The 26,772-nt window shown below is 42.7% G+C and overlaps 2 pseudogenes; both read left to right on the forward strand.

Moving 5' to 3' along the window:
* Positions 1 to 6,155: 6,155 nt before the first annotated feature.
* Positions 6,156 to 7,676, forward strand: LOC110040517 (uncharacterized; annotated as a pseudogene).
* Positions 7,677 to 12,377: 4,701 nt separating this feature from the next.
* On the forward strand, positions 12,378 to 13,464 carry LOC149101897 (uncharacterized; annotated as a pseudogene).
* Positions 13,465 to 26,772: the final 13,308 nt, after the last annotated feature.

The raw sequence follows: 26,772 nt of genomic DNA on the forward strand, positions 1-26,772 counted from the left end.
AGATCACTTGAAGTGAAGGCCATGACGAAAGCTTTATTTCCTACAAATCCACCTCAAGATCAAACAAGGTTTCGTTTGATCACCAGTATTAACAGTGAGGGAGATTACAAGTCTAACAGGGTTACCTCCTACAGTTTCGATGGTTGGATATACAGTAGTAAGGCACTCAGGTGTTTGTGTAGTTGTGCGGGCATTTCCAGCATGTGTGAACATTGGGAGGAATTTCTTCTCACCTCCACCAGACAAACTTGGTTCAGTGTCCAAAAGCTTTTGTACAGGTGTGGACTATTTGTATATTGAAGCCCCTTTCTGCGTTTTTTAAGTTAAATAATATTCACGTAATATTCGATCATGGCTTGTTTTGCTCGAAAAGGAGTAAAGAAATGGTACATTTTTGTTCAACATGAGTAAATGTGAAATGTTCCTCCTAAAGTATCATTATAATAAACTGTATTTAGCAATGTATTTGGCTGTTAAATGTGAGAACAATGAATTTGTGAAAAACAAAAATATTTTATGCACAATATTTCAACAAATACATTTCATACAAAGGTCCGGTTTTCCCAGGAAACCTTCGCCACCGACCATTTCCTAGTAAGGACTCCAGCGACAAAAACATCACGGAGCACTCTCCTTTCTCAATCTTCAGATCCAGAGCCTTCTCTTCTCCTATCAAGTCAGCTGATATACCAAATTTGTGTAAGAAATTTGTTTGATCTTCCATAAGGCTCACTAGAGGGGATATCACAATTATCATTGGGTTCGCGTCAAATCCATTGTGGGCTAGTGATTTTGGCGTGAATTAAAGGAGCCATCTGGAACACAAGTGACTTTCCAAATCCCGTTGGCAAGTTAAGGACATAAATACCATCAACAAACATTTTGAGTGTTTTTCCACGCCAAAACTTGGCAAGCGTTCAAGTTTGCAGAGCCGATTCGAAACCATTTTGAGCAACATTTCAAACCTCTCGGGATGTGGTACATCCACTCTAATTGGTGAAAATTGACAATGGCTCTGACGTCATGAACACAACCTCGCACAGGGTATATCAGACAGGAGGGGAGAGAGGGGTAGCGAAGGGGCCATCAACGACCTCGGACGTCTGAGAATCAGGCTAGTGATTTCCTTCCATGTCCGTTTTCAGATCATTGTGCTGTTAGTCTGGTCTGTCCTATGATGGAGCCTATTTCCAGAGGTCCAGGTCGCTGGAAACTCAATGTTTTCATACTTTCTTCTTAGTCTTTTAAAGCTTCAGTGTCATCGTTTTGGCTGAATTGGAGGGCCCAGAAACCATCATTTGGGTCTATCCAAGAGTGGTGGGATCTTGGAAAGAATAAACTTAAAGGCTTGGCTATTGGTTTTTGTGCCTTGAAATCTAAGATTCATTCTCTAGAGCGCTCACTTTTAACTAACCTGTCTAGTCATCTGAAAACCCAAATTGATCTTGGTCATGTGTCCTTGCTAGATGTTTATGAATCAGTTCTTGCTCAATTGGCTGCTTTGGATTCTATTGCTGCAAAGGGTGCATGAATCCAGTCCTCCACTCGCTGGGCACAAGAGGGTGAAGCCTCTACGGGATATTTCTTTAGAATGGCTAAAAAGCATGAGTCGGAAGAATGGATTTCTGCAATGAAGAATGCTAATGGTTCTCTTTCAACCACTATTCCATCTATTTGTGATTCATGGGTTAGCTTCTATGATAATCTATTTTGTGCTTGTCCTGTTGATCTTCCTCTGCAATCTGATCTTTTGGAAAAGCTAGTGTCTTTTATTCTCTCTGGCAAGTAGCAGACATGTGAGGGTTATTTCACCGTTGAAGAAGCTCAGAAAGCTCTTCGTGGCATGGCTAAAGGTAAAGTGTCAGGTACTGATGGTTTCCTGGCAGAGTTTTATTTGACGTTTTGGGACGTGTTGGGGGCTGATCTTGTGAATGTCTTCAATGCCTCCCTTGATTCTGGGACGTTGCCTTTGTCTCAGCGGAAGGCTTTAATCTCTTTGATTTACAAAAAAAGGGGAGGGACTTCTTTATAAGAACTGGAGGCCTTTAGCCTCCTAAATGTAGATTACAAGTTATGTTCAAGGACTTTGGCTGGTAGGCTCCTCAGAGTAATCCATCATGTTGTTGCCTTGGATCAGACTTGTGGAGTTCCGGGCCGTTTCATTGGGGAGAATGTGGCCTTTTTGAGGGATGCTGTAACATTTGCAAATGAATTTAATGTTCCTGCAGCCATTTTATTACTACACCAAGGAAAGGCCTTTGACAGAGTGGACTGTCCCTTTTTCTTCTTTTGTCCAGGATGGGTTTTGGTGCATCTTTTATCTCCTGGGTCAAATTGTTGTATACCAATGTGCATAGCTCTGTGTTCATTAATGGTTATACATCCCGTTCCTTCAAGCCATTAAGGGGCATCTGCAAAAAGGCAATGGATGATGAAGCGATTGAAGGTTATATACTCCGTAGCAAGGAACAGTGCACCGAGCTAGGTGAAAAACCAACGCAGTATTTCTCCCGCCAGTCATGCAACACGATCCACGCGTTATGCGTTGACAATTACACTACGATTGAAACCTCCCGGGGCTTTCTGAAAGAATGCAACGCTTTCTATAAAAATCTCTACACTGAGGAACCAACTGACCGCGAGAGTCAAGACTGGCTCTTAGAACAGCTTGATTCCACCATGCAATCCGAAGATCAGGCACTTTGTGAGGAAGAGCTGACTGTTCTTGAATGTCACACTGCTCTTTCACAAATGGAATCAGGTAAATTACGAGGAACGGACGGCTTCCTGACCGAGTTTTATTCCCAGTTTTGGGGCCTCCTCGGATGCGATTTAGTGGATACGCTAAATTTTCTTTCTCCAAGGGTTTTCTTTCGGCATCACAGCACCAGGGAATCCTGCATTTATCGCTCAAGAAAGACGATCCTTTATCGCTCAAAAATTGGCGACCTATCTCACTTCTAAACCTTGACTATAAGATTGCGACAAAAGCCTTGTCCAAACGCACACACAAAGTTCTCCCTGATATCCTCAGCGAGGATCAAACCTGCGGCATCCGTGGACACAGCATATTTGAAACCCTTTTCTTTTTATGGGATACAATTGAGTTTGTGCAGCTTAAACAGCTTCCCGCAGCTGTTATCAGCCTAGACCAAGAGAAAGCCTTTGATTGGGTAAACCATATTTTCATTCAATGCGTTCTTAAGAAATTTAATTTTGGCCCAAACTTCCCTCGCTGGGTTCGGGTGATTTACATGGATATAACCTCCTCGATCATCAACAATGGCTGCCTTTCCTTGCCTTTTTCCCTCCAGCAAAGGGTCAGGCAAGGTTGTCCGCTTTCAACCCTGTTCTATTGCCTAGTGGTCGAAACTTTAGGTCAAGCCATTCAATGTGATACAAGCATACAGGGAATTCAAATCCCTGGTTCTAAAAATAAACAATGCAGTGTCTCAGTACACTGATGACACTACACTAATATTAACTAATGATTATTCAATAACACGCACCTTTAATCTTATTAGTATTTTTGAGCTAGGATCAGGCTCGCGGCTTAATCCCAAGAAAACAGAGGGCTGGATTGGCTCTCGAGTCGGGTGTACCTCAAGACCTGTCAACATCACCTGGGTAGCCGATAAGCTTAAAATCTTCTGTGTTTATGTTGGTAACACCAATCTTGACCAGGCTATATGGGCCGAGTTGTTTACATCTCCTATCCTTCGCAGACGCAGACATGTCGAAGGTGTGGCATTGCCAGCTATGTGGCAAATAAGTGTGCAGAGGTGCAATGCCTTAATTATGAAAAGACAGGTCACAGAATTGGTGATTGCGAAGAATTACAATTGTGTCAAATTTGTCACGATGAGGCGCACACAATGGCCAAATGTGTGTATTTTCTTTACAGCCCTAATGTGGAGCCTACGGCCCCTGAGAACGTATCTTATGGGACTGCTGCAAAGATCACATGTAGGGAAGACAAAAGCACAAAGGAAACAAAGGAAGCGGAAACAGAGGAAAAAGAAAAGGCAACGATGAGGGAAAACAAGATGCCAAGAAGCCTAGTGAATCTGCCTGTGTAAAGGAAAGCCATCCTGAGCGTCCTAAAGGTTTAAGTCGTCGAGATTGTGAACGAAACCGTGACCATGTAGAGAAATCAAGTAGTGGCTGCAATCGGTCCCGTGATCGGGATCATGACCATGACCATAATCATGAGCGTGACCATTACAACTAGAGTCGCCATCGAGATCATGAATAGCGTAGGCATCAAGATTATGAAGACCGCTCTAAGAATCGTCGCTACTGAGATCAGTCCCATTATTCTGATGAGATGTCCGAATTTACAACTGATGAGGGATGGACCACTTTACAAAGGTGGAGATGCAAGTATCATTGACACTATTCTTAGTTTGCTTAAAATTCTGTTTCTGATATGTTAGTTATCTCTGAACATTAGAGGACTTGCATCCTCAAAGAAGTCCTGTCAGATTGCTCATGAACTCTCTTTTGCTAAATGTGATGTGGCCCTTTTGGTTCTAGTCACTCCCGTGGCTGTCATCCTATATTGTCCCTCATTGTCCCTTGTGGACTCGTGGTCTGATGCAGATGGCCGCCTTCTGCAATGTGCGTTTTTTTTTTATGGCAAGTCGTTTCGTGTTTGTTGTCTCTATACACCTAATCGCAACCCTGATCGTGACCAGTTCCTTGAGAACGTTTCTGACAGGATCGATCCTTCTGTCCCCGCCCTTCTTGTGGGTGACTTTAATACCGTTTTTGATCAGTTAAAGGATTGTTGTGGCTCTGATCCACTTGATTCCAGTCATGAGAGCTCTGTTCACTTGTCTGCCCTGTTTGACACTTGCTGTGTCGTTGATATCTGGCGGTACTTTCACCCCGACTCTTCTGGCTTTACTTGGACCAAGTGGGATGGCTCTATTGCCTCCTGAATTGACCTCTGCGGTGTACGCTATGTTTGGGTGCCCTCTGTTTCCTCCTGTGACATTGTTTCCTATCCTTTTTCTGACCATTGTGCTCTTCTTTTGTCGTTGTCTGTTCCGGATGTTGTTCCCCCTGGCTCTGGATTGTGGAAATTAAATACTTCTATTCTATCTGAGGTTGAGTATTGTGATCTTATTACTATTGCCTGGTGTAATTGGTGCTCCTCAGTCTTTCGTTTCTCTTCTCTTGCCAAGTGGTGGGAGGGAGGCAAGAGTCTCATTAAAGGTCTTACGATCAAGTACTGTTGTCAGAGATCAAAAGCTCGTTCTAGTGGTAGAGATATTCTCGTCCACTTGATTGATCATTTGAAGGTGAAAATTGATGGTGGCTCCTCCTCTTGTGTTGGCCCGTATCATTCAGCCCTTGCAGAATTGGCCAAATTGGATCTTGAGGCTGCTAGAGGGGCTCAGGTCCGTTCTAGAGCCCGCTGGGTTGAAGAAGGTGAGACTTCCTCTGCCTATTTTTTTAGGCTTGAAAAGAAGTGCGGGGCTGATCGCTGGATTTCGGCAATCAAGTTAGATGATGGTACCATTGTCTCTTCCCCTGCTGAGTTGTGTGCAGCTTTTGGTGCTTTTTATACTTCTTTATTTTCTGCCACCTCCACTGATCCTGTCATTCGTGCTTCTCTCCTTGAGAATGTCTCTTCCTCCCTGTCTCCTGACATGGCTGCCCTTTGTGAAGGACACCCGACTGTCGCGGAATGTCTTACTGCCCTTCAGGGTATGGCCAGGTGTAAGGCTCCTGGCCTTGATGGCCTTCCCATGGAGTTTTATCTGAAATTCTGGTCTGTCCTTGGTCCTGATTTGGTCAACGTCCTTAACTCGTGTTTTGACACTGGATGTCCCTCCTTGTCCCAGCGTCGTGGCATCATTTCTCTGTCTTTCAAGAAGGGTGATCGTTTGGACCCTAAGAATTGGCGTCCGATCTCTCTTCTTAATGTGGATTATAAATTAGCTGCGCGTGTCATTGCTGGTCGCCTTTCGGAAGTCATCCATTTGGTTGTCGAAAAAGACCAGACTTGCGGGGTCCCTGGCCGGTTTATTGGCGAAAATGTGGCTTTCCTCCATGATGTTGTCTAATACTCTACCTCCTTTGATGTGCCTGTCGCTATTCTTTCGCTAGACCAAGAAAAGGCTTTTGACAGGGTGGCCTGGGATTTCATGCGGTCCACTCTATCTAGTATGGGTTTTGGTCCTTCCTTCATCTCATGGGTCAACCTTTTCTACAATCGTGTTCAAAGTGCTGTTAATGTTAATGGTTATCTGTCCCCCTTCTTTGATCTATCTCGTGGTGTGCATCAAGGTTGTCCTCTCTCCCCTTTGCTGTATGTGCTTGTTTCTGAAGTTCTTGCTGTAAATATCCATTGTAACCCCCGCATTTCTGGTCTTACCCTTCCTGGGTCATCACCTTTGTCTCCCATTTCCCAATACACCAATGATACCTCTCTCGTCTTGTCATCTGACGACTCTATCAAAGCTGCCTTTGGCACCTACGATTTGTACAAGAAAGCCTCTGGTTCAAAATTAAATCATAACAAGTCCAAGGGTCTTTGGCTTGGTAGCTGGCGCGGCCGTTTGGATCCTCCCGTTGACCTTGATTGGTCCTCGTCTAAACTGAAGGTTCTAGGTGTGTTCATTGGTATTGGGGACCTGGTTGAAGACAATTGGTGGCCTCGTATTGATGTTGTAGACAAGGTTCTCTCTTCTTGGCGTTCTCGTTCCTTGTCCCTTCGTGGGAAGGCTCTTGTAATCAACGCGCTTGCCTTGTCTCGTATTTGGTATGTTGTTTCCCTTGTTTTCACACCACCTCGTGTCATGCATGTCCTTTTGGTTTAATTTGTATTTCAGTGCCTCTCCCCTTCATGTGTTCTCCTCCCCGTTTTCCTTTTGACCTGGTGATCTCCCTCCTTTCTACAAGTCTCTGGTTTTGGCTTGGCATGAGCTTGGAGATGCCTTTTCCACTTCCCGGTCTTCTTTGGTCTTTGGTTCTGCCGATCCTCATTTTTGTGTTCCTGTCTATTCTATCACTACGAAGTCCTGTTATCTGGTTTTGTTGTCCGATAGACTTGCTGACCCCCATTGTGTTGAAAAGTTTGCTCCCGTGTTCGGTTCACTCCATTGACCCTCTATGTGGCGTTCTTTGTCCTTTTTTCGACCTGGATCGCCAAGTGTTAGATCTCAATTGGAAGATTGCCCACGGTGTCCTCTACACTGCTGAGCGTCTTTCCTCTTTTGGCCTTCCTGTCCCTCTTCCGTGTTTCTGTGGTGCTCCTGTTGGGTCTTTGTCTCACTTGTTTTACGCTTGTCCTCTGGCCCGAAGTGTTCTGTCCTGGCTTCAATTGTTGATGTTTTTCTTTAGTCCGATGTCCCCTGTTCTCCTCGTCCGTCATTCTCTCTTTGGCCTGAATCCTGATGAGTTACGTGCTCCCCCTCGCGTTTTTGTTTACATTCTGATTGTGTGCAAATTCTCCATTTGGCGGTCTAGGAATGACTTCCGTTTTCGCGGTGTACAGCCTGGCACTTTGCCTGTCATTGAGTGTGTGAAGGCGCGTGTGAAGTTCAACCTTCCGTTGTTCTGTAAGCATTTCAAGTCGTCTTGTCGCCATCGTTTTTTTTCGTCAATGGGGTGCTTGTGGTGTTACTCCTTCTGTTACTGCTGGTCAACTGTCACTCAATATCTAAGTTTTAGTTTATATTAGGTTGTTTGTTCTGTGTCCTCTCGAACTGGGTCTCCTTAGTTGGTGTACTGTTTGGAGGGTTGTGTCCGTTCTGTTTCGTTTCGTCCCGTTCTATCTCTCTTGTGTTTGTCCTTTGTGTTGTCCCATTTGTTTTGTTTTGTGTCGGGGTTTTTGGGTTGGGAATTTTTGTAATGAGGTAGGCGAGGTTCAATTCCTCGTCAAAGTTGGCGGGCTGGCTACTTTTGTAGGTGCCCCCTACCTTAGGTAGACCCATTGGCATTGAACTAGCACTGTATCCTCGCTATGGATGAGACTTGCAGTCGGCGGGCATTGCACTTCCAGCAAGGGAGCCCAGCCGTCTACCTTAAATACAAAACTTACCTGACGCTTTGGAGTATGGCTGAAGGCCCTACCATTGTGGTAGTCTGGGGTCCTTTTCTTCCACCTGCTTGGTAAGTTTTGCCTGTTTGATCTGGTTTTTTGGCTGCTTTTTAGTCGCCATATTTCATTCGGGGCTTCTTGTTGGCTTAGAGTCACCCATCTGGAATCTTGTTTTTGTTAGTTAAGCCAGGTCACCCATCCAGTTGGGCTTAACTTGGTTGGGTGACCCATCCATCTTGGCCCGTGCCTTTTGGGCTTGGCTTAAGGTTAGCCCATCTACTTATATCTCTTTGCTGGGTCTTTCACCCCTTTTGCCCAGTCTTCTCTTTGGCCGTCGTAATTATTTGGGGCTTATTTTTACATCTTAATGCCTGTTCCTCAGCCAAAAACCATAGTCATCCATGCCCATGGCATGGTGGCTGCCATGTCTACAAATGTCATAGTTCAAATGTTGTCTAAAAAACTAGACTTTAAAAGAGTTTAATCCATTCAATTTATTCCTAATGGTCGTATTTGGGTCACTTTTGCATCTACCGAATACCGTAAAGCCATCCTTGCAAATGTTTTGTGGCTCGATGATCTTCACCAGCTCCAGGGAGTCGGACTCTCCCATCACATCTGTGTACGTCCACTATCTTCCAGTGGAAGCTGGCAACACCGGGATTCGCTTGGCTCTTGCCCCTTTTGGCAAGGTGCTTGACATCACATATCAGCATTTTTCCGGTTTTAAACAGATTTTGACTGGCACTCGTATCGTCCATGTCTTTGGAACATCACATCACATTTCAATGTAACATCCAAGGCTATCCATGCCACGTCTGGTACTCTGGTCAGCCCCTTAAGTGCACCATCTGTAAGGGGGCCCATAAAGCTGCTGACCGTCCAGACAAAAACAAGTGTAAACGGTGTCATCAGCCCGGTCACTTTGCCAAGGACTGCAGAAATGCGTGGGGAACTACTCCTCAGGCCCATCATGCTCCTGCCGGTCCATCCACTACCCTCAACCCTGATCCCCAGGCCCCCATCCCTGATCCCCTGTCTCCAAACCCTGATCCCCCTGCCCCTACCCCTGATTCCCTTGCCCCTGTCTCTGTGGATCCTAATGCTGCACCTCCAGCAGATCCCATGGCAAATCAAGTTCCTCCACCATTGATGTCTCTTGATGTTTCATCTCCTCATCTGTCTGGGGTGGAGTCATCTGATGTCTTGGGAGAGTCTTCCCAGGGTGAGCCTGTCTCATCAAAGCTCTCCGTGTTCTCCATATCTGAAGATTCCATTCATCAATTTATGGAGGAAGAGATGGAGCTTTCCCCTGGTCCTTCCTCATCCCCCTCCATCTCCTCCTTCCCCAACTCAGCAGATGCCAGTCAGAGCATCCTTCAAAATTGCACAATTGTCTCTAGCGACCCAACAGCAGTCGAGCAAATTCAAACCACTCGCAGTAATGTAGCTGGTCCAAAAGAGGCCAGTGTATCCACTAATAGTAATGTAGGTAATAATAATGTAGCTGGTCCAAAGGTGACCAGGGCATCTAATAGTAAAGTAGCTGGTCCAAAAGTGGCCAAAGTATCTAATAATAGTGTATCTGGTCCAAAAGTGGCCGGGTCTAATAGTTTTAATAGTAGTTTAAAGGGTGAACCTACCCTACTCAAATTTAACTTCTCAGTCTCCCTCTGGTGTTGCTACAGATTCGGACTCCGGTTTTGAGTCCCCGTTCAAGACCCCCCAACTCCCTAGGCCTCGTCGGGCTGCATCTCAGAGCCCTCAAAAAGTGCGTTCTTGCTGCCCGTTGGTTCCATCCTCCCCTGGAGCTCATAGGGGTATGCCTCAGATGTTGCCCGACCAAACGTCTAGACGCTCTTAGTATCGTTCAAGCTTCCCGCCTATCTCCTTATGACTCAGTCCATAATCTCTCTTAAAGTCAACGGCCTTCGTGAGTCTTCTAAACGTAATGGTCTTGTGCAGTGGTTGTGATCTCTTCCTGTCTCTGCAGATGTAGTGTATTTACAGGAAACTCATTGTATCTGTGATGTGGAGTGCAATTCTTGGGTTTCTTCTTCTGGATTTAGTTTTGTTCTTTCTCCTGGTACCTGTCATTCTGGCGGCTGCATTATCCCTTATTGTTCTGTTCTGCGGTTAGTTAATTCTTGGTGTGAAGTTCCTGGTCATTCTTTGTTGTGTGAGTTTTCTTTATATGATGTTTCATTTTGTGTGCTTTGCTTGTATGCCCCCAATCGCAACCCTGCTCGAGACCTCTTTTTCAATGGCATCACTGATGCTGTTGACCTCTCTATTCCAACGGTTTTGTGTGGAGACTTCAATACGGTCTTTGACCATACCCTCGATCGTTTTGGTTCTTGTGCCGGTGACACATCGAGGGAGAGTACTCCTGCCTTAACTTGTCTCTTTGACTCATGTTGTGTCATTGACATGTAGAGATACCTTCACCCAACTTCTTCCAGCTTTACCTGGAACAGGTGGAACGGTCAGTTTGCATCCCGCATTGACCTGATGGGATGTCCTTATCCTTGGATTTCATCAGTGTCAGCTCGTGACATCGTTCCTTTTCCCTTTTCTGACCATTGTGCCTTGTTGTTTACCTTTTCTATTCCTGATCTCATCCCCCCTGGTCCAGGTTTATGGAAATTAAATGTCTCCATTCTTCAAGATACTGATTATACCAAACTGATTACTGATTTGTGGCTTACTTGCCGTCTCGCTGAAAATAATTTTCCGTCCTTATCTTATTGGTGGGAGCTTGGCAAACTCATAATCAAAGATCTAACAATTGGATATTGTTCCAAAAAGGCTAAAGAGCGTCGGGCCGAACGAGCCCTTTTATCTCGTCTGGCTCATCACCTAAAACCTCAGGTTAATCTTGGTCATCTATCTTGCCGGGGCCCATATCAATCCACCCTTGCTGAGCTGTCCAGGTTTGACCTTGAAGCAGCTCGTGGTGCTCAAGTGAGGTCTAGGATTAGGTGGGTGGAGGAAGGGGAGTGGTCTTCCGCTTATTTCTTCCGTCTCGAGAAGAAGCGATTGACTGATCGTCGTATTTCTGCGCTGAGAGAGTTATGGCACTGTCACCTGACATCACTGGCCTTTGTGATTCCATCTCTTCTTTTAATTCTGGCTTGTTGACCTCTGAACCTACGGATGCTGCCACTTGCGAGTCACTGTTGAGTAACATCTGTTCAACCTTCACTCCTGAGCAGGCCTCTTGTTGTGATGGTCTTCTGTCCGTTGGCGAATGCCGTTCTGCACTACTGGGCATGGCCAAATGTAAGGTGCCTGGCTCTGATGGCCTGCCCATGGAGTTTTATGTTAACTTTTGGGACATCCTCCATCAGGACCTGGTCTGTGTTCTTAATTCGTGCTATCATGATGGTTGTCTGTCCCTCTCTCAGCACAGTGGTGTAATTTCTCTATCTTTCAAGAAGGGTGACTGCCTTGACATTTGTAATTGGCGCCTGATCTCCCTTCTTAATGTCAATTACAAGCTTGCTTCTCGAGTCAGCTGGTAGACTCCTCAAAGTTATCCATTTTGTTGTGGAGAAGGACCAAACTTGTGGTGTTCCTAGTCACTTCATTGAGAAGAATGTAGCCTTTCTTCGTGATGTTGTCGACTATGCCACTTTGTCCAACGTTCTGGTTGCTATTCTCTCCCTCAACAAGGAAAAGGTTTTTGATCGTGTAAAATGGTCTTTTATACGTCAAACCTTCCAGTTTATGGACTTCGGAGACTGTTTTGTCAGCTGGGTTGACTTGCTCTACAATAATGTACGCAGTTTTGTGAATGTCAATGACTACCTGTCGCAACCTTTCTTCTTGTCTAATGGTGTGTGTTAAGGTTGTCCTTTGTCCCCATTGTTATATGTCTTGGTTTCCAAAGTCCTAGGTGTCTTCATTTGTGCCAACCCAAGAATCCTTGGTCTTTCTCTTCCTGGTGTGCCAGCTCCACTGCCTCTTGTCTCTCAATATGGTGATGATACATCCATCATTGTCATTTCTGATGATGCCATCAAAGCCACCTTTGAGACCTATTCCATCTACGAGAAAGGTTCTGGCTCCAAACTGAACCTCTCTAAGTCCAAAGGTCTGTGGCTTGGCTTGTGGAATGGTTGTCAAGACCCTCCCGTCAATCTCAACTGGTCGTCTACCAAGATCAAGGCCCTTGATGTCTTCATCAGTGTCGGAGATCTTGAGGAGTGTAATTGGAGGCCTCGTATCGTGGCTGTTGAAAACCTACTTTCTTCTTGGAGGCAGCGTCAGCTTTCTTTCCGTGCCAGAGCGCTAATGATCAATGCCCTTGCTCTTTCCCGTGTCTGGTACGTGGCTTCACTTATCCACATGCTGGCTTGGGTTCTCAAGGAGCTTAATTCTCTGGCATTCAATTTTTTCTGGAAGGGTAAGCGGGACCTTGTGTCTTGCTCTGTTGTTGTCCAACCGTCCCTCCTTGATGGTTTTTCCGTCATGAGTGTCAAGTTTAATGTGTGGTCCCTGGTTGCCCAATGGATCAAATGCTTTGCCAGCTCCCCATCTAGCTGGACCACATTCATGACCTACTGGTTCTCCTCTTGCTTCAATACCACCCCTGTTTTTTCTCATCCTTTTGACTTTGATCCTAGGGTTCTGCCTCGTTTCTACTAATCACTCATTCTAGCTTGGCATCCGCTTGACGGCTCTTTTTCCACTGGTCCTTCCTCTTTAGTGATGGGGTCATCTTCACCTCACTTTCTGACCCTTGCTATTAGGATGACGACCACGTCTTGTTATCAGTACCTTCTGTCTGAAAATTTGGCTACCCCCACTGTGTCGTTAAGTTCCTTCCTACGTTCGGTGACCTTTATTGGTCTAATACATGGACGGAACTCCTCTTCTTCGACACCGACTGTCAGGTGATGGATCTTTCCAGGAAGATCGCCCATGGTGTTCTCTACAACGCTGCTCGTCTGACTTCTTTCAAGTATGACTTTAACACGTCCTGCTTTTGTGGTCCAGTCTCCGAGACCCTTGAGCATCTGTTTTTCCATTGTCCTTTGGCTTAGTGTTCTTTCCTGGCTTTAGTCCTTAATGTTTGTTTCTTCTCCATTGGCTCCTTCTCTGGTCTGTCGTCATGCTCTTTTTGGTTTTAACTCGGGTGAGTTAGCTGTGGTTCCTCGGGTTTTTGTCTACATTCTCAACGTCTGTAAATTCTCCATCTGGCATGCTCAGAACGATATTCGCTTTTGCGATGTCCGTCCTGGAGCTGCTTCTGTCATGGAGAATGTCAAAACTCGTGTTGGCTTCCATCTTCCTATTCATTTCAAAATGTTTCTGTCTTCCAGGAAACGTTGCTTTTTCCATCGTCAGTGGGGGCCCGAGGTGCTGTAGCATCTGTGGTCAGCGATCGCCTTGTTTTTCATCTTTAGTCTGAATCTGGGTAGTGGGTCTTGTCTGTCTGAATCTAGACAGTTGCTTTTTGTCTGCTCGAATCTGGGCAGTAGCTGCATGGTCCTAATCTGGACGTTTTTGTTTTTGTGTCCTCTTGTGCTGGGTCTCCTTTATTGGTGTATTGCACAGGGGCTTATATCACTTCTGTTTTTGTCTTATGTTTGTCGTCTCCTGTTATGTCTGTCCCATAAGCGTCTTTTGTGTCATGTAAAGCCTGTGGTGTTGTAGTGTTTTCAATATTTGACCAAGGTAGGTTGGGTTCGATTCCCCGGCAAAGTTGGCAAACTTGTTACGTTGAGTAGGGGTTCCCTACCTTGGGTGGACCATCTAGATGGCTTTGCGCTCCAAGCCACTATGATGGATATGCCTGTAGGCCAGCAAGCATTGCACTGCCGTTCAGGGAGCTTGGCTGTCCGCCTCAAACACAAAAAACTTACCTGACTCTGAGAAGTATGGCCGAAGGCCCTACTCTTGTGGTATCCTGAACGGTCCTCTCTTCTAATTTTTGGTGAGTTAGCCAGTTTTTTCTAGTTGTTCTTGGCTTTTTGGCTAATTTTGTGGTCGCAACCTTTCCTTTGAGCTTTCTTGTTTGTTTGCCGGTGGTCACCCATCCAGTTGTTTTTTAAGCTAGGTCACCCATCCTTTGGGGTCCTGGCCTTCTGGGCTTAACTTAATTTTTTTGAAAATGCCTTCACCATCGAGTCCGTTGTCTATTGATATCTGTTGTGAGATTTTCCCTGCATGTACTCTCAGCTTGAATGTTGCTAAATGGCTTGTCGATTACTTTCTCGCTGCTACAGGCCATAGCATCGCTGCAGTCCAGGAATTTCCTGGCAAAGTTCCACTGGTTAGTTTTGTTGCGGGTGGTGAGATCCATAGAGCCCAGTTTTTGAATGAGGGCGAAATTACCATCAATGGCGTGAAGTGCATGGTTATTCGTCCTCTGCCTCCCCCTCCCACGTACACTAATGTGGTAGTCTTCCAGTTCCCTTTTGAGGGAGACAATAATTTGAGAATTGAGTGCCTTCGAAGATGTTAAAGACATCAGGTTCCAAAAGTGGGTGAAAATTCCTGATGTGTCTACTGGTACCCGTATCGTACGTATGATACGTACCAAGCCCATCCCCTGTTTTCTTTCTGTTTCGGGGATTAGGGTTAAAGTTTGGTTCAAGAGTCAGCCAGTTGCCCGTGACATATGTCACAAAGAGGGTCATCATGCAGGTTCTTGTCCTGACAAGGGCAAATGTCTTCGTTGCCATGAGTCTGGTCACTTTGCCAGAAACTGCCGTAAGCCTTGGGGTAGGTTCTCTGGTCTGCATGCTGCCGCCACTGCTGGTGACCATCCTCACAGCGGTAACAGTGCCCTGAATGTTTACTTTGCTGAGGACCTTGATAGAGGTTTTGAGGCCCCAACAAATGATGATCGTGTTCTTGCTGATGCGGCCTCAGTTGCCAAGGCTGTTATCAGGTATGACAAGGCGTCCTCTGTAACTTCTGAGATTTTGGTTGTTGATGAGGGTGATGCAGTTGCCTCTGGTGCTACTGCTTCTGAGGTGGTTGTTGTAGATGAGGGTGACTCCCCTCATATCCTAATGGATGAACGGTACAATCAGCTTGATGAGCTGGTCTCTCAAGCAAGCCAATCAATTCTTGCAGATTGTGGACCAAGTAGGGTGCCATCCATAGCATCTAGCCAAATTAGTAAGGATAATGTAGCTAATGTAAGTAATGTTGGTAAAAGAGGTGTTAATTAAAGTGAATCTAATTTAAATATGCAAAATAGTTGTTTTGATAATAGTAATATTAATTATTATGGCTCTGCCGTCCTTTCAGATGGTACCACCCATCCTCCCGGTGTTGTTCCTTCATCTCCCATTGATTCTGTTATGTCTCAAGTGCCGGATCCGCATAAGCGGCCAATTTCGGAGGTCTCCTCCGATGACGCTGTCGACAGTCTCTTCTCTTCTGACTCTTCATCTCCTTCTAAGGTGAAGATCGTGAGCAAGAAGCAGGAAGCTAGTAAGGAGTCTAAAAAGAGTGTTTTTGCCTCTGCCTCTTCGTCTCCCTCAACTCCTGAGGTGGAGTAAGAACAAGAAGGGCTAGATAATATCTCTGCTAAGTTGATTTGTGAGTGTGCTGATATTATCTCAGGCCCGTTATGCAATCTGTTTAATAAATCCCTGATGTTTGGCATATTTCCTGACGACTGGAAATGTGCCAGAGTAACTCCGTTGTTTAAACAGGGCGAGTCATTTGATCTAAACAACTACGGACCTATCTCAGTGATTTCCATAGTTGCCAAAGTGTTCGAGAGGATTCTGTACGATCAGTTATACAACTTCTTAAATAGTGAAGAAATCATCTCTAAACAACAATCTGGTTTCAGCTCTTTACACTCAACTGTTACTACTCTTCTCAAAGCCACTGACAGCTGGGCATTTAATATCGATCATGGCTACGTCAACGGTGTAGTGTTCCTTGACTTAAAAAAGGCATTCAACACTGTTGATCATCAGATATTACTAACTAAAATGAATCGGTGTAGCATTCAAGGGAAAACTCTCCATTGATTCAAATCGTACTTGACGAATCGCACACAACGGTGCTCAGTTAACGGTTATCATTGCCTTCACCACTCTTAAATGTGGTGCCACAGGGAACGATCCTTGGTTCTACTTTATTTCTAATTTATATGAATGATTTGCCTAACTGTTTATCGTTCAGCATACCTGGAATGTATGCTGTGACACCCACATTACTTATGCTGGTTCTGATTTACATTTGATTCAGTCTAATCTATCTCACGACCTTGAAAAGCTAAGCAAATGGCTAGTGTCTAACAAACTTACCTTGAATGCTACAAAAACTGAATTTATGCTGATTTGCTTCAGGCAAAGATTAAGTACTCTATCTGATACACTCAAACTGTCCATTGATAATGTTCCGATTGAACGAGTTTTTTCTGTGAAATCCCTTGGAAAAGATATCGATGAAAATTTAGCGTGGCATTCCCACATTGATAAACTGTAAAAAGTTCGCTTCTGCTGTTGGAGCCATAAAGTGAGTTCAGCCATTTGTACCTCAATCCACCCTACTCAATATTTACAACTCACTAGTTCAACCTCACTTTAATTACTGCAGCCTTGTCTGGGGTAATTGTGGCACAACATTATCTAAAGAGTTACAAAAACTACAGAATTGTGCTGCTTGTGTTATAACTTTATCAAACTATGACATGGATGTCGATTCCTTATTTCACAAACTCAGCTGGAAAGACTTGAAATCTCAACGTCAAATTCAGAACACCTTAATGGTTTTCAAGTCTTTAAACGGTCTTGTTCCGGAATATCTCACGTCTAAATTTATAAAGCGAAATGAGTCAAGCCATTCTCTGAGGGACTCGGCAGACAAACTTGTCCCCTTTCCAAGAACTAACTACATGAAAAATAGTTTTAGTTACAGCGGTGCTACCCTTTGGAACAGCTTACCCTGTAACGTTAGAGAGTCTGGTTCATTAAACAAATTTAAACGCCTTCTCTACAATAATTTTTAAACACAGCATTCATGGAAACCAGGATTTTTCTTAAGTGACATATTAATGTAAGTTAATATAATGTTAGGATTTGGATTTTTAGTCATTATGATGTATTTTTTTTCTACCTGTTTTTACCATGTATAAATAATGATTAAAGAAAGATTAAAGAAAAGAAAGGGATCTAAAAAGTGTTGTTGCTAGTCACATTCCAACTAGTATTGCTTCTGCTGCTCGTCTGGCTTCTCGTGTTCTGGCCAATAAGTAACCACCCAAAATGATGGACCTCTTTCCTGTTCTAATTATGGCTCTGTCCATACTCACTCTTAATTGTAGTGGTATCAGGGACCAATCCAAGCGGAAAGCTCTCGTGCAGTGGTTACGATCTCTTCCTGTGAGCGTAAACGTTGTCTGCCTCCAGGAAACTCATTGTGTCTCTGTTTCTGAGTGTTCCTTTTGGTTTCAGTCTTCTGGTTTTAGTTCTGCTTTGTCTCCTGGTTCTGCTCATTCTTGTGGCTGTATTGTTTTGTTTTGCTCTTCATTAACCTTGGTAAATTTGTGGTGCGATGTTGATGGGCGTTTCTTGCAATGTGAATTCTCGTTCTGTGCCAAATTATTTGTGTTTGTTACATTTATTGTCCTAATCGTAACCCTGCTCGGGATCAATTCCTGGATGACCTTACTAGGATTGATCCCTCAATATATAATCTCTCGTCTTCTTTGTCTTCTGACCAAGCTGCTCTGTGTGAAGGTCATCTTACTCCTGGTGAGTGTCTTGCGGCTCTCCAGGGTATGGCTAGGTGTAAAGCCCCTGATCTCTATGGCCTTCCTATGGAATTCTACCTTAAGTTCTGGGATATCATTGGTTCTGATCTTGTTTCTGTCCTCAATTTGTGTCTTGATTCTGGCTGTCTATCTCTTTCTCAAAGTCAGGGAGTTATTTCTTTGTCTTTTAAGAAGGGTGATCACCCTCTTGAATATTGATTATAAGCTTGCTGCTCGAGTAATCGCTGGTTGTTTGCTCAAGGTCATTTATTTGGTGGTCGATAAAGATCAGACTTGTGGGGTCCCTGGCAGATTCATTGGTGAAAACGTTGCCCTTCTTCGTGACGTTGTTGAGTTTGCCTCTTCCTCTGGCACCCCCAACGCCATTCTGTCTCTTGACCAGGAGAAGGCTTTTGACTGTGTTGACTGGGCGTTCATGCATTCCACTCTGTCCTCTATGGGTTTTGGCCCTTCCTTCCTCAGCAGCTATTACTGCAGAACTGTTGAGTAGGGTCTCAACCTTTAACAAAGAGATAGAACGGAAGGAAAAGACCAGAGATGATGTCTACTACAACACATTCCTTGTGATGTACTGGCTTTCAAAGGAAGAAATTGCAAATAAGAACTTCGGCAGCTTGCTTGAGTGGTTTGAACAGGTTGGACTTAAAGACATGAGATTTTTCCAGCACACATCTGCTGGCTCAGTTTGGGAGATGTTTTTACTGTTGGGTAAAGTTGTTTGAGACAGTGACAAACCCTTTTTCAGACATGAGAAGCTTCAGTTTGTTGTGTGACAAGCCAATTATGTTGCCAATAAGGAGCAACTTATCACATTCATTAAGTTTGTAAATCCAACCATGGGTAAAGCAAACACTAAATTTCTTGCTGCAAGCGATCTCCTTAAGAAGCCAACTTCAGCAAATAATGCAACAATAACCAATGCAATCCTAAAGCAGTTGGAAGAGTCTGAGATTGATAAGCACAAGTGCGCAAGTTTTTCTAGTGATGGCGTGGCCCGTAAAACTACAATCTGAAATAAAGTCATTGATTAACGTTCATTGCATCCGTAATAGACTAGCACTGGCATGTGCTGATGCCAAGTGAAAAAGATTCTTTATCAACTCTGGTCTTTTTTTGACAATTTAACAAAAAAGTCAGCTGCTTATGCAAAAGCTGTGCTAAAAGCGAAGTCGCTGAATCTCTCTTGACAAGGGAAAAAGATCAAAGCAAGATTTCAAAAGGCATGCAGAACACGCTGGTTGTCAACTAACAGGGCCATAGAAGAAGTAAATGAAGACTCCAAAGCTCTGACCATGGTTTTGAAGTCCTTTAAAGATGGTGATGCCACAGCAACTGGTCTGCTGAAGCAAATAGGCAATGTCAAGTTCCTTGGTGCTGTGTACTTCCTTCATGATGTACTTCCTGTTTTGTCACATATTAGCAAGGTTTTTCAGGAAGGGGAGATTTCATTTGGCTGTATTGCACCTGCAATAGAATATGCCTTCGAAAAGCTTGACAACATTGCATCTGAAATGAAGCACCTGCCTTGCTTAAAGGAAGATATTGGAGAAAATGGGAGACTACAGACTCCCTTGAATTAACGACCCACAGCGAATGTCTGATTACAAGCTTGTCTAAGCAGTATGTTCAAGCTTTGAAGGACAATCTCTCAAATTGATTTGATGGAAACCTCCTGGTCTTATCCGCATTCAAAGTTTTTGACCCGATGTCTGTCCCTGAAAGAAATGCTGAAAGCTGCAGTAGAAATCTTAGCAGATCATTTTTATCAAGGATTACAGGAGAAAGATGGCAAAAAAGAGGAACTGATTTGTGAGTGGAACAAATTCAAATACAACCCTCTTAATCTTCAAAGGAGGTTCTTTAAGAGATAGCCAAGCCTAAGGCTGGTAGGAATCTTGGTCATAAAACACCCACTGAATGGACATTGGAACATCTCCTGCGAATGAGCTCAACCTACCAACAGCTCTGTCCATGTCTGCTTGAGCTGGCCAAAGTCTGTCTTTCACTTCCAGTAAGCAATGCATGGCCAGAACGTGGAGCCTCTGCCATCAAAAGGCTGAAGACAAGATTGCGATCCACACTAAAAAATGACCTGCTTAATGCACTTCTGCAAGTGTCTATCAATGGGCCTGAAGTTAAAGATTACCAACCTTTAATGACAACAGCAGTAAAGGAATTGTCAGCAAAACCACGTCAGAAAAATGCAAAGGTGCCATCAAGAGATGTTCAACAACCTGCACAGCTTCACGATGCCAGTGTTCAAATGGGCACTCAGAGTGAGGAAATTCAAAGGGTGTGGACAGTTGCAGAAGCTTTAGACCAGGAGGTGGATTTCCGAGAACAGGAACTTGAACATGCAGAAGCCCTGCTGAAACTGCCGTCAGAGAAGGAGGGCAGCTTGGACTCAAACTCAGAATGCAAGAACAGTGATTCCAAACTGTCTGATCAGGATGACTTACACTAAATGTTCCAAAAATATAGCGTACAAGTTGTTTGTAGTCGCCGATCAGTGTTATCAGTGTTCATCTCAGGATACTAAGACATCAGAATGATTTAATATGATTTAATTTTTCATTATTTTATGATTATTGAATACCTTAATAATGAACCATGGGAGAATCAATGAAAAGTTGAAAATGAGGTTTCGTTTTGCAAGAAAATAAGTAGAAAGAGTTGTTGTAAAGTTTATCTCATTTCATTTTTTCCTGAGGAGTTACAGATCAGTTTGTTGCCATGTTGGTAGTAGCAGAGAAGTTGTACTTGTTTTAAGAAAGGACTTCAAGAAATTACTGCCTAAGTGGATATCAAGTGTCACTGAGAGAAATCTGCCTAGAAAGGTATTTAAAATGTACCTCTGCATCAAAAAATTAATAGTTTGTCAAAAGAACTCCTGCTTTGTGGTCGATAAAAATGCCCATCAACAGCACGCTGTTTAATGCCCAGAATGCTGGAAATCGCATTTCTGAGCTTCTAGATTTCATATTTTTCTGGTGGGGCATGCCCCCACACCCCCCTAGGGAAAAAGGGCCTTACAGCCCCTTTAGTGGTCACAGCTGCCTATTATACCTTCACTGGCCCCTTGTTTTGAGTTCTTCAGTGTCTTCGGGTGCTTCTTCTGTTCCTGAGCCAGCCAGTTCACCATCTGCTGATAATGTAACTCCTTTTCGGCCTTTGGGTGCAATTACGGCTCCAAGTGTGTATGCAGAACCACACTAATGCTAAAAATTCACTTGAAAAAGACTCCTTCAAACTCATGAATAATGCAGTCTTTGGTAAGACTATGGAGAATGTTCACAAACAAGTTGATGTCAAACTTGTTACTGATGATAAACAACATATTAAATTAGCAAGTAAGCCTACTTATGTTTCATCCAAAATTTTCAATAAAAATTTAGTAGCAGTACACAAAATCGAAGAAACCTTAAAACTAAATAGACCTGCATATGTTGGCATGTGCATCTTAGACTTGACTAAGACTGATGTACGACTTCCAATATAATTATATCAAACAAAAATATAAATCAAAAATCACTGACACTGATAGTTTAACATATGAAATTCAAACAAAAGATGTGTACAAGGATTTCTTCAAAGACAAAAATAAGTTTGATTACCAAGAAAACAGCAAATTCTATGATAAAACCAATAAGAAAGTAATCGGAAAGTTCAAGGATAAAGCTGCTGGAGAAATAATAACTGAATTCAAGTAAGATGTATTCTCATACCAACGACAACGGCAAAAAAGGTAAAACTGCCAAAGGAATCAAGAAAATCGTTATCAAAAAGAATATCAATCATGCTGACTACAAAAACACTCTTTGATGGCACACAAATGTATCATAAAATAAAAACAATAACGTCAGATCATCATACAATCGGATCTTATAAATTGAATAAAGTATCACTATCATGTTTTGATGATAAAAGATATCTTCATAATGGTATTAATTCTTATGCCTATGGTCACCATTTGATTCAATAAAATCAGCAGTAACTTCAGCTGAAGTTTTTGGTTCATCAATCAATTCATTTTCCAATTTTGGAAAATCTTTGGTGTTGAGGATACTAGACAAAGTCTCAATTTTTATTAGATCAATTATCGATTAGCTTGATTGCGTGCCTAGGTCTTGGTAACAAACTTAGTTACAATGCTTACGTATGTTTATTTAGTTTCCTATTGGTTTTGTAATCGGACCTTTTAGCGTCACCACGCACATATAAAAGCTTAGTTAGTGTCCTTTAACAGAGTTTTGTAAGATTTCGCCTTGATTAGTAGTACCTTTGCTGTTCTTCGTTTCCTAACCTTGGCACAAGTGGGACCGATATGTGATTTTTGTAGTCTTATTTAGTTTGTTTAAATTTAGTTTGTTCTATTTTGGGCGAAAGCAGATATATGTACAGAATCGTACATAACACAATTTTGATTGTCTTGGATTCAAAAAGAGAACATTGCATAAATTAGAGCCTCATTTAGTGAATGCCCACATTTAAGACTAGGCTATTCTGGGCTGTTGTTCAGCCGCAAATGTTCATCTTTTGATTGTTTATGCAATCTCGAGTAGTTTTAATGTAGTTTATAATGATTTATGTTAATTTATGCTGTTCGTTGTTATCTTGTCGCGTTATCGACGTAGACACGTAGATTGTTACACGCCCCCTTGATCTTATGTTGCACAGCATTTCAAGAAAATTGATTAGAAATTCATTATATTGTTATTTCAGTTTATGATCGTTACTATTTGAAGCAATAAATCGCCATTAACCGTCAACTTGGTTTTCAGTGATCCTTGCTTCCTCACAGACGACCCATAAGATAGTCCCGACACTTAGCAGACACGCTTGACACATCTTGAAGTTTGATTCATTTTCAAGTCGCCGCCAGTGTTGCATTTGGTGATGTTCAAATTTGTTTGATGCAGTCTAGTGCTGAGGTGTCTGCATTTACCAGTCATCTTATAATTTTTTTTTGTTTAAACAAACAGTACAGTACCATGGTGGATTATATTTCTTTATTATTAGTGTAGATAATTTTTCATGGTTTGACAAGAACGATTTCATTGCATGGTGTCATCATGTGTACAATAGAGAATGCGTGACATTCTCAGAAAGACAGCGGGACTTTCCCTCTGCTTATGTGTAAGCAGGTTTTTTTAATCAACACAACTACAAAATGCTTCATATTTTGGCTTACGTGTAAAAACAGGTTTTTTAATCAACCCAAATACGAAATGCTTAATATTTCAGCTTATGCGTAAGCAGGTTTTTTTCATCATATCTCTTCTCAAATTCTGCTTTATTTGTTTGATGCTTCATTGTTAGTTTATGCTTGACTATATACGCCGACAGATATTCTTAACAATACGGATAGAACCAATGTATAACTTCCATATATATTACTTGAATAATAATCACTTCAGTTTCTTCCAAAATGATTCTTTTTTGAAAGCAAAGTAGAACCTTTTATTTGGAAATTTACTTGATACAAATGAGTATACTTTATACTTGTTCATACAATATTGATGCATAATTTTATCTATTTTAATAATATGAGTCAATCATGGGAAACAAGTCAATCAAGCCAAAGTATAAGCCAATCAAGCCAATCGAGCCAATCAAGCCAAAATACAGGCCAAAGTCTAAGTCAATCAAGCCAATCAAGTCAGAGTTCAACCTGGGATTCTCAATCTTCAGGTGAAGAATGGTTACCATCAGCCTGCGAAGAAACTGATTCAGACTAAAAATACTTGGAGAGAAAACAATATATATTATTGGTGATGGAATTGAGTGAAATAACTAAGTTTAATTGTGGAAATGTTATCCACGAAGAAATGATCAAAATGGACTACATCAATTGTCCATTTTGCAATGAAGAATTACAACAACCAACAATATACCTTTCATGCTGTGAAAAACAAGACATGATAAATAACAAGGGTACAAATGTATGCCATAATTGTGGAATGGTTAACAGTTATGATACAGCCAGTGAGTAAGTTGATTTTTATGAAAACAAGTACAAGACGGTGAGAAAATTGGTTTACCAAAGAAAATATCATTTAGACAATGTGCTACATGCTAGTAAAAATGGATGGAAATTATCAGTACACAATAAAAATGGAATACATGATATCTTCCGAAAAATAGACAGGATAATGCCACAAATTAATGGTGATCGTAAACGAATGATTAGCATTAATTTTATTCTACCAAAAAAATTTTAGAATTCTTGGATTTGCTGTCTGATGATATACCAATAATGAGGTCCAAAAAAAACTTTGCCGATGTATGTATAAAACCTGAAAAAACCAAGCCATTAACTGGGTGATACCAAGCATTGATCTCTATCACTCTCCTTATCAGCAACTGATGGGATCTAGAAGGATCAAAACGCAGTATTGGCTGAGTTTTTACGGCCATGAGCCTGCTAACATCAGATGGTCTATTAGCTGACAATGCAGGAACCAGCAATCACTGCATCATGAATGAATATCACGGAGAAACAAAGATAAATGTGACCAACCACGAGGCTGACAAAACGAATTATGCAGACAAATCAGACATCAACGGATACAGAGGAAACAACCCACACTGACAAATGTGAAGTCAAATGAGAGAACTACCGCAAATGTAAACGCGATCAGCCTGACCAACTGGAACAGTAACTTGAACGTTCCCAAGCAGTGCTGAAATCCCTTAAAAAACACCTGGATAGAAAGACTTGCCCAAAAGTCACTACAGTACAGAGCCAGAGCCCACATAAGAGTGGATGACAATTTCAGTAAAGACATTAAACATCTTCGCTCAAAAGCTGAGCAAGACTATGTACAAGCGCTAATAAGGTTTTTCAATCTAAACATTGCAGGCCTCTGTACAGCCATAAGACAAGGAAAAGGAGTTCAGGCCAACAAAAACAACAAAAGAACACTGCAGCCAGAAAAACAGCTTTCACACACTTGGCGTCTAAGGAAACTAACAAAACCACTGTAACCAGAGTATCGAAAGGATTGATGACCTAAGATCCGAAATTATGTCCTTGTCAACATTATTGGATGTTAACAATAAACAGAAGAGAGATTATACCCGTCTACTCTTTGGCTCGTAATAAAAAATGGGGACATGGGAAGAAAAAGCCATCCCAAATAACAAACAAAAAGCAAAAAGGATGCAGAAAAAAGTATTGAACCCATCATATACATGCACAAACACATAGTCTTTTCGATTTTTTAAATTTATTTTTTCACCTTTCTTTTTTCTCCTTTTCCTTTCTTTTTGCTGCAGTGATTGACGTTCTGCAGAAAGCCTTGTTGTAAATTAGCAATTCCCTGGGGTCCCCCTCCTAGTACGAGTTTTGCACACCTGCGAAGTAAGACCCGTTGTTCGACCACGAGGTTTCGAGTTGTCGGCCATGTTGAAAAGTGTACACGTTTATCTCCTCGGAAATTAAAATGTTGTATGTTCTAAAGACTGAACCTTTTTGCTGACCTTTGAAACTGGGACATACGGAACATAGCTGGTAGCAGAGGTGGTTCGTGGAGAAATTTATTCGGCATGGAATGACTAAAGAAAGAGAAAATGCGATCGAAGTGCAGGTACACGAGGACCAAAAACAAGCTCATGATGGTGATGGAAGGAGGGCTGTCGTCAAGAATGCAAGTTATGGAGAGTTTGGATGTATTTTCGGGCGCTTATGAGGACGTGCTTCGAGTCTGTGAGAATTTAGGAAAGTGTTACAAAGATATGAAAGACTCGGGAAATTTCAGCGCCCTTTCGAACGAACTGGAAGCGATTGAGGAGGATTTCACAGAACTCGAAGGACTTGTGAGAGGATACTTGAGCAATGCAAGCAATTCATCGGTCAGGGAGCAAACGGAGCGGCTGAAAGAAGAAGTATCCAAGCGAGAAGCAGAGATTAGTCGAATTGAACAAGAAATCGAGCGAACGTATGCGGAATGTGAGAGAAAACTCGGACAGAAACTTCGTAGCGAGAGGCTTCCGATAGAACCAGACCAAGAAGCGCGGGAAACTGACCAGTGGCGGCCGAGAACAAGAATTAAAGAAGAAATCGGGAGAATTAAACGAGTGCCGGTCGTCCAAGGAACCGATAAAGGAACAAAATTCTGGTGCTCAAAAACAGCCTGTTGTGTCTTCGTCTACAGATGTGCCAATTATTTCGACTGCCATTGGAGAGATGTCCGGACTGTCTCTGCTTTCAATGGGCGGAGTTGTTTATTCGTCTACTCCGTTTACTCCGTTTTATCCTCCATGTTCGGTGCCATCTACATCTATGCCCGGTTTGGTTGAACAGTACCTTCAGACTCAGCAGCCCACTTCAGTTTTACCTGTTGTTTCAGTTGGAAACTTTGTGAATCGGTCGGATTGCTTACCGTTTACCGCAGTAACTGCATCCTCACCGAGTACTATGCCTTATGTTCCATCAGCAACACAGCAATTACCTATCAGTGGAGGCCAAGCTCAATTAGTGCCCACTGGGAACAGTCAACAGCTTTCGTCCTCAATTTCAGACCAGATCAGTACTGACTCTGCTTTACTCAAAAGAGTTACCATTCCGAAGTTCTTTGGCCAAAAGACCTATGAAACATGGAAAGCGGCATTTTATTCTTGTGTAGATCGCACGAAAGCATCACCTGAGTACAAGTTGTTAAGGTTATGTGAATGCCTTCAAGGGGAAGCCCTTAAAGTAATTGAGCATTTGGGCCATTCTGTTGCTGCCTATGAAGTTGCAAAGTCTCATCTAGAGCGCAAGTATGGCGGCAAATGTAGAGCTCTCATTCTTCGCCTTGAAGAACTGGATGCCTTTAAGCCAATAAGAGAGGACAATGAGAAAGACCTGGAAAGATTTTCAGAGCTGCTTGATGGAATTGTTGTGAACTTGAAAGATGCTAACCAGGAAGCCGAGCTAGGAAATGGATCATTGTACATTACTCTTCAATGGAAGTTCAACAAAGGC

The sequence above is a fragment of the Orbicella faveolata genome, unplaced genomic scaffold (assembly GCF_042242905.1).
Source record: "Orbicella faveolata isolate gen_17 unplaced genomic scaffold, um_ofav_v1 contig_36, whole genome shotgun sequence".
Lineage (NCBI taxonomy): Eukaryota > Metazoa > Cnidaria > Anthozoa > Scleractinia > Merulinidae > Orbicella > Orbicella faveolata.